We start from the raw sequence: 9,184 nt of genomic DNA on the forward strand, positions 1-9,184 counted from the left end.
GCTGATCTGAAAGACAGCAGAATATGAACATTTTCTTTGGATAAAGCATCACCTTCAGCCAAGTGAGGGTCTCTGAGCAGAGATACTGGACAAACAATCTTTTTTCCTAACTACCTTTTGATGGGAATGAATTGCTACTGAATTATAACATTTTAAAGCCTTATTCTTAACTCAATTTTCTTTTATGCAGTGCAGTGCATTTTCATAATTCAGGGAGGCATCTTGAGGATTGAAGAAACATAAGTTTCCCTTTCCCATCTTTATGCCCTGGAGAGATATATCTGCCTTCAGATTCCAGAGTAAATATCAGTCATCTGAAACCTTTTTGGGGACCACAAAGCTACTATTGCATCAATATACTCTTTTATGATACTTTAGGAACTATTGTAAGGCAAGGGCAATAAAAACTCCAGCAAGAAATTAGCATTGTGTAGGCATGTCTTTTAAAGCATAGTCTCTCACAATGAGGATGCGGTCCCTGGTGGGTGACAAGGAGATCCCAGGGGGCTTGTGGCCCAGTGAGCGAAGTGCTCAGAATGTCAGTCTGGAACTTAATCCTCCGTGGACTCAACGTCCCACCTCCAAAGTCCTTGGCAAATATAACTCCCAGACTAATTGTCAATGACGACTTTCCTCCATAAAATATACGTATCATTATCTGACTCCTGCATGCTTTCATGACTTATTGTCTCTGACATCCACTTAGCTGGACCACAAGCTCTGTGAGGGTATGGGTTTCATAAACATTTATTTTTTTTTAAAGGGGGAGGTTTAATAATTTTTCTGTGTTCTTTTTTACCTGGGGTGTTTTGCCCAAGAAATCACAGATGCTTTCTGCTAGGTGGTGGCTAGATCTGCTTGGATGTTGGTCTCAGAGGCACCCCATCCATATTATCAGGATGCAGCCAAAGCAGTTAGTTCACCCCTGACGACTTACAGCTGACAAGGGAACTAGGCGGTGAGAGCATCGTTTCTAAACGATTTTACCTCGGTGAACTCTTGTCCCTAAAGAGATGATCATGGTCTGAAACTTCTAACTTTGCAACAGAATTGATTAACACTCTCTTTGGGTGCACCAAATTATAATCTTTTTTTTTTTTATTGTATGATTCCATTTTTTAAAAAAAAAATTTTGAATTTTAGAATTTTATTTTTTTATATACAGCAGGTTCTTTATTAGTTATCCATTTTATACATATTAGTATATACATGTCAATCCCAATCTCCCAATTCATCCTACCACTCCCCCTCCCCCATCACTTTCCCCCCTTGGTGTCCATACATTTGTTCTCTACATCTGTGTCTCTATTTCGATGGATCTAGAGACTGTCATACAGAGTGAAGTAAGTCAGAAAGAGAAAAACAAATACTGTATATTAACACATATATGTGGAACCTAGAAAAATAGTACAGATGAACTGGTTTGCAGGGAAGGAATAGAGACACCAAATTATAATCTTTACCGCAGGCTTCATCAGCATCTGACTTGCTGTTAGCCGGACTGTCATGGGACTTCCAAATTTCAGAGACTGATTGCACAGGAAGAGAAACAGAAACGTAATTCTCAAACTTTGAAACTGTGAAAGTCCTCTAATGTTTACAAGTGAGAAAATAGGGGGCTTTGTATTCAAAATGGAAAGCTCTAATTTATGTTTAAAACAGCATCTGAGGGAGGGTGGGAGGGAGACGCAAGAAGGAGGGGATATGTGGATGTATGTATAGCTGATTCACTTTGTTATACAGCAGAAACTAACACACCACTGTAAAGCAATTATACTCCGATAAAAATGTTAAAAAATAAAAATAAAATAAAATGGCATCTGTTAAGTGTGCTGATAAAATAACTATAAAAACAACAAAGGGAAAAAAGTTTGAAGTTATAGTATCATGGGAAAGTAGCATTAACTGTTGAGGGGGTGATGCAAAGATTTTTCTGTGGGTGATCAGCATTTTCCATATTTGCACCCATCCAACAGAAATAGACCGCCTCTCTCATTGACCAAAGCCTAACATTTAAAAAAAAAATCAGTAGTCATTAGCATGTTATTTTAATGAAATCTGTGCAGAAAAGAGTTAACATAACAGGCTTGAGACTACTATCCTTATACTACTGTATATAAAATAGCTAACTAACAAGAACTTACTGTATAGCACAGGGAAGTCTACTTAATACTCTAATGGTCTATATGGGAAAAGAATCTAAAAAAGAGTGGATACATGTATATGTATAACTGATTCACTGTGGTGTACACCTGAAACTAACACAACATTGTAAATCAACTCTACCCCAAAAAAATTTTTTTTAAAAAAAGTCTTAATTGCCAGTATGGTCCTGGGTTAAAATCCATGAATTTGAGTGGTTTGCATTTTCCTACACTGATGTAAAACTTTCCCTAAATGATAAGACAGCTCATTGTGCATACATTGTGTACACAACACAGTTTATAGTGAAAACTGCCTTTCTTCTTCCGGAGTCTGGAAGTACGCTACATGGTAGGCAGAGGGAGATTACGTAAGCAGTCCCCAGGAAAAGTCTTGGGCACTGAGCCTCTAATGAACTTCCCTGGTAGACGGCACTTCATACACATTGTCTGTTTCTGGAGGAGTTGCATGCATTCTGTGTGACTCCCTGGGAGAGGACTCTTGGTTTCCTCTGGACTTTTACCCCATGAACCATTTCCCTTTGCTTATTTTCCCTTTTGCTGGAATAAACCTTAGCTGTAAATACAATTGAAAATAAAAGGCGTAGAAAACATCTTTTGAAAATTGCTTTAGATCCCACTGCTTTTTATGGTCTTCAATGTTTTATATGAAGAGTCGTGCACATTTTCTTTGAATTTCATGTAGGAAAAAATGTTTCTTTCTCCAATGTGTTAACATGTTTTTTCTTTATTGGACAATGACACCTATTTACGCATTTGTGTTTCTCACTTGCCTGTTTTTTTTTTTAATCAAGATACAGTGGTATTAAATATGTTCAAGGTGTACAACAGAATGATTTGATATATTTATATGTTGTAAAATGATTAACAAAATAAGTTTAGTTAACATGTATCACCACACACAGTTACATTTTTTTTCTTGTGATGAGAACTTTTAAGATCTACTTTCTTAGCCACTTAAATAGACAATACGGTATTGTTAGCTATAGTCACCAAGGTGTACATTACTACCCATCACTTTTTATCTCATAACTGGAAGTTTGTACCTTCAGACCACTTTCACTCATTTTGCCCAATCCCCAATCCCTGCCTCTGGCAGCCAAGAATCTGTTGTCTGTATCAACAAGCTCAAGCTCCTGGGGTTTTGTTTTGTGTTTTAGATTCCACATGCAAGTGAGATCATACAGTACTTGTTTTTCTCTGTCTGACTTATTTTACTTAGCATAATGCCCTCAAGGTCCATTCTTGCTGTCTGTAAATGGCAGGATCTTCTTCTATGTCTTCATAGTATTCCATTATTCCATGGAGATAAAAAAATCTAGACCAAATTAGCTCTTGAATTCATTTAGTCAGATATATATTAGATAGATGGATAAATAGATAGATAGACAGATAGATAGATAGATGCTAGATAGGTAGATAGATATCACATTTTATTTATCATTTTATCCATTGATGAATACTTAGGTACTTAGGTTGTTTCCACATCTTGGCTACTGTAGGTAATGCTGCAATGAGCATGGGGGCGCAGATATCTTTCTGAGACAGTGAGTTAATTTCCTTTGGTTAAATACCCAGGAGTGGAATTGCTCAATCATATGGTAGTTCTATTTTTAATTTTTTGAGGAATGTCCATACTGTTTTTCACAGTGGGTGCACCAGTTTTACATTCCCACCAATGGTGCACAAGGGTTCACTTTTCATCAAGTCCTCACCAGTACTTATTATTTTTTGTCTTTTCTACAATAGCATTTTAACAGATGTGAGGTGATATCTCATTGTGGCTTTGATTTGAATTTCCCTGATGATTAGTGATGCCTGGCACCTTCCCATGTACCTGTTGGCCATCCATATGTCTTCTTCAGAAAAATTTCTGTTCAATTCCTCTGCCTATTTTTAAAATCAGATTGTCATTGCCATTTTTTTTCTATTAAGTTGTATGAGTATTTATACATTTTGCATATTAGCCCCTTATCTGATATAAAATTTCCAAGTATTTTCTTCCATTCCATATATTGCTTTTTCATTCTGTTCATGATTTGATGATTTCCTTTACTGTAAAGAAGGTTTTTTGTTTGTTCATTTGTTTTAGATCAATGTAATTCCACTCATTTGTAGCTTTTTCTTATGTTGCCAGATCTAAAAATTCATCACCAAGATCCATGTGAAGGTTCTAACCATCTATGTTTTCTTTTATGAAATGAGAATATTTGGGATAGCCTATTTTCAACAATGAACAAGACACATAATCAAATGGAACATGGCTACCTGCCATACAGACCATAACAGCTTGAGCAAACGAGCTCTTGAATTCATCTAGTTAGTTGGCATTGGTCTAGACATGCCTAGAAATCAAAACCCAACACTTGGCTGTTAGAAACCCAGACAACCTGTGACCATGTCTGGCTTCTCACCAGGGTCTTATTTAAAACAGTCCAAGAAAGCCAAAACAACCACTTAAGATGCATATATAACAATGATGACAAATGTTTTTTAAGTATTTACTCTGTGCCAGGGTTTATTTTAAGTACTTTGTTGCTCTTCTGTTTCCATGCCAATGATAAGACATTTATTTCTTAGGCTACCTTCTTAGCATCTTGGTATAGGTGGACGTTCTCAAGATGGATTTCAACTTCTTTAGTAATAACTAGTACTATTCTGTTCATAGCACTTGCTAAACACCATATGTATGTTTGAATAGTATGCCAGAAAAATTGGTAAACAAATAGAGACTTTTTTTTCATAAAAGTGAACTCCATAAAGCAACATAATGACCTTTTTTTTCCTTACCCAGAATCTTATGTTTTACTTTTTCACATTTCCAGAATCCTTGAGTAATGAGTTACAGAAAATTTCTTTTTTTAATTAGAAGCATCATAAGGCATCCTGTGATAAGCATTATCACATACCATTAAACTCATTTCTAGAGCATCTTCCTGGGTAAAGCAGACTTTACAAATTAGAATATACTCTATGGCTTCACTGATAAAAAATTTGTTCAAAGAAAAGAAAATGTTAGGAAATACACCTAAATATATAAAACATATCTCTGTCAATAAAAGAAAACAATTTATATAAAATTTCCCATTATTTGAGGCAGTTTCTAAAATAGGTTCAAGAAAGCATAAACATCCATCTTGCAAAGGTCCAATGTCTTTGAGTCACTTCTGATGGAAGCGTCACCAACTTGAAATGTTTTAGATAAAGACTGTTGCTCCCTGGTGGAATTCTAGTCACCAAATCAGGATGAGGTGTCTTTAGGAGAGATGCCTTACCCTCTAATATGCTCCATGTTACCCTACACTTTAACTGGTGTGCTTTGCTTCAGTTTGGTGCCAAGCCTCCATATTCCCTCAACGACCTTTGCCTACAGGGATCGTAAAGGCCTCACTACTTATTGATTCCAACTGCTGTAGTTCAACTCATACACTAGAGGCTACTTCATTTAAAAGACTTGAGCTTATTAATTGTGGAATGTAGGTACTGAGTATTATGTCAAGTTTTTCTTGATTCTTGAACTTTGGACATTCAAGAATGGCAATTTAAAAATCAATATGCGTTTAGGGATATTAACCAAATTAACGCACTCCTGTTCACACCCTGCCTTTAATGAGTCTTTTTTTATTTTCAACAAGACTGAGCGTTATAATTATTTATGCCTCAATTAGTCAGATAAAGCCAATTGCTTTTGTTCTATTAGACTGTGTGTTCGATTCAAATTGCATGTCTAATATATCATGCACCTGGAGTTGAGTTACAGAATAAAAGGCAGCCACATTTCCTATTCTACAGTTTCCTGAAATCCTATTTACTTTTAAACTTTACTGTTTTTCTCAAGATATACTCCTAACATCAATATTCTGTGGAAATCCACAGATTTTATTTTATTTCAGAGTCTTTTGCTACTTCCTGAAGTGATTGTGATAAACAGTAAAGCATGTGAAATGTCTGCTAAGTGGTTAGTATAAGCACACAACTGCTACCTCTCCACTGCAGTGGGACAACGTAAGGTTCAAGGAGATTTTGCCCCTGACTTTCAAATGTTTATAATATTTAAAGACCCTATTTTTTCAATATAGGGTTAAAGGTGTAACTATTTAATTTCATCCAGAATTTATAAAGAGCCAAGGATTTAATCAATTGAGATTGATTTGATCTCCAACATCATGCAGTAATAACTTCTATGAAATGTTAATTAAAAATAAGAAAATGTAACATTTATTATTTACAGTTCAAATATTCTTTAGACAGCTGATTGGAAAAAAGTCCTTATTTCTATATTTTTCATCTTGAAGTAAAACAAATGCAAAATTTTCAAGACATTGTCTTAATGTGTCGGTCATGTTACAGTTCTGACAAAGACACAAGACAGACAGCTTAGGGGAAATTGGACCCTACTTGATTTAAGTCATCACTTTACTAATTGAGTCAAAGGTCTAATATACAGGACAATACTGTACAGTTAGTCTTCCCTCTTTACTCAATTATTAATCAGAAATAGATTTCCCTTTCCTGATATTAAACCTCTAAGAGCAAAAGTGTTGTTACTGGATAAAATTGAAACACTATTTTGACACATTTTTAATGTGGTAAATCTCACATCATGATGTCTAGTCTTTTTTTTTTTTGCGGTACGCGGGCCTCTCTCTATAGTGGCCTTTCCCATTGCGGAGCACAGGCTCCGGACGCACAGGCTTAGTGGCCATGGCTCACGGGCCCAGCTGCTCCACGGCATGTGGGATCATCCCGGACCGGGGCACGAGCCCGTGTCCCCTGCATCGGCAGGCGGACTCTCAACCACTGTGCCACCAGGGAAGCCCCTAGTCTTATTCTTAGCTAATTTTTAAGTGGCTTTTATGGTAATCATATGAACACATGCAAGCACACACACATGCACACATATGTGCTCTTACACACACAGACACACACATAAAAAGTCTGCAACCATAGATTTCAGCCCTTGCTATTTCTGGATGCAGTATTCCCTTTTGCAGGAACCTTCTTTATTTTTATTTAACCCATCTGGGTTTTTTCTGTTATTATCACTAGAGGAGTTTGACAACAGAGTTAAGCACCTGAGAACTTTTTTCTCTTCTTTTGGTTTGAAAATAGGTATTATCCTCTGAAGTTGTAACAAAATTGAATGAGAGGGCTAAAATTCAGTTTTACAACTCATCCACATATTAGAATCATGCAGGGGAGCTTTTAAACCATCCTAATTGGGAGGTACTTTGAGAGATGTTGATTGCATAGGTGTGGGGTGGTGTGTTGTCTGATATTTCCAGAGAAACACATAGAGAAAGAGACTTATTCTAAGAAAGTGGATTGCACAATAATGAAGGCTGGCAAGTTCAAAACCAGTGGTGTGGGCGGCAGGCTGGGGATCCAGGAAAGACGAGATGTGGCTGAAGTCTGAAGGCTGTCTTCTTCAGAATTCCTTCTTGCTTTGGTAGGCTGTTTTTTATTCTACTCAGACCTTCAGCTGATTGTATGAGGCACACACACATTACGGAATCTGTTTATTCAAAATTCACCAATTTAAATGTCAATCTCCTCCAAAAACACTCTCCAAACTGACACATAAAATGAACAATCACAAGTCCACCCCTTTTCAACTTGTCATCTCTATGAATCTCCTTAAACAATACTTAATTTCCAAATGGAGATGATAAAAAGATCATGACACAACTATTCAGCATATAAGCAAAAATACAATAACCTTTACCCCAGGAAAGGATTCATTTAGTCTTCTTGACCTTCATAACCTAAATACTAAGATGTAAGTTAATAATACTTAAATACTATGACATTATGATACAGAGTCAATATGTCTTATGTTACAAAGAAGATAAGGGGGGAAGGAAACAGAGACTATAAATATGTGTGTGTATATGTATATATAAAGGAGTGAATACTTATGACAATTATAGTCCTTGTCTTTATAACTGGTCTTATGATTGTAGCTAGTATTCATAACTACCTTCTCAAATACCCCTTCTGAATTTCCTTTGCCTTTACCTCAGCAAGCACCTCAGCCAGTTGTGTTTTTTTTGCCTGGTGAGTTACCCTAACTTAATTCCTGTAGAGTCTGGGCCATTAGTAGTCCTGCTTGGCTTGGTTTGTTATAGATTTCCATTGACTTTAATCACAGGGCATGGTGATACAGAGATACTCTTAAGAAATCTTCTGTATTCCAGACATACTGTTCTTGACCTCCACTGGGCTGGAGTAGCAGCCCAGTTTCCCCTTGGGAGTCAGGATCAGCCATTCCTGCCAGCACAGTAATTCCTCCTTTGTCTGTTGATGTAGAGACATGAGACGTTCAAAATGACCAGATGGCCGTCTTAACTTTCAGCTCAATAGACTCATTGTGTCTCCTGGTGGAAACATTCCTCCCTTTGGAATTAAATCTAGGCCATCAGAGTGTAATATGACAGGTATCGAAAACAAAAATGTTGCTAGTAAGTCATTAGAGGTAATAATGAATGGTACCACTCCCTCTTACACCCCTTGATCTTGGACCAGTGAATTCTGGCTATGGAAGAAACAGCACCATACATATTGGGCAATGGTTCAGAACATGCACAATCTCCTGGAGAACCTGCCTTAGCCCTGCAAGTTATTGTCATCTAGATAGCACTGTAACTGAGCCTCCAAGAACTTATTCCACTATTCTATCAAGCCAGCTGCTTCAGGATGGCAGGGAATATGGTAAGACCAGTGAATTCCATGAGAATGAGTCCCTTGTTATGTCATGAGCTCCTTAATCAGAATAAATGCTGTATGGAATGTCATGATGGTGAATAAGGTATTCTGTGAGTGTCTGGATGTACTGTTTGGAGGGTAGTCTTGGAAGAAGCATTTTGTGCAGAAAAGGCAAATTTGTATCCAGAGTAAGTGTCTATTTGAGTAAAAACAAAATGTTGCTGTTCCATGGTGGGAGTAGTCCAGTGTAATCAATCTGCCACCAAGTGGCTGGTGGATCACCTTGAGGAATGGTGTCTGTGTTAGGGGGAAAAAAA

The sequence above is a fragment of the Globicephala melas genome, chromosome 9 (assembly GCF_963455315.2).
Source record: "Globicephala melas chromosome 9, mGloMel1.2, whole genome shotgun sequence".
Lineage (NCBI taxonomy): Eukaryota > Metazoa > Chordata > Mammalia > Artiodactyla > Delphinidae > Globicephala > Globicephala melas.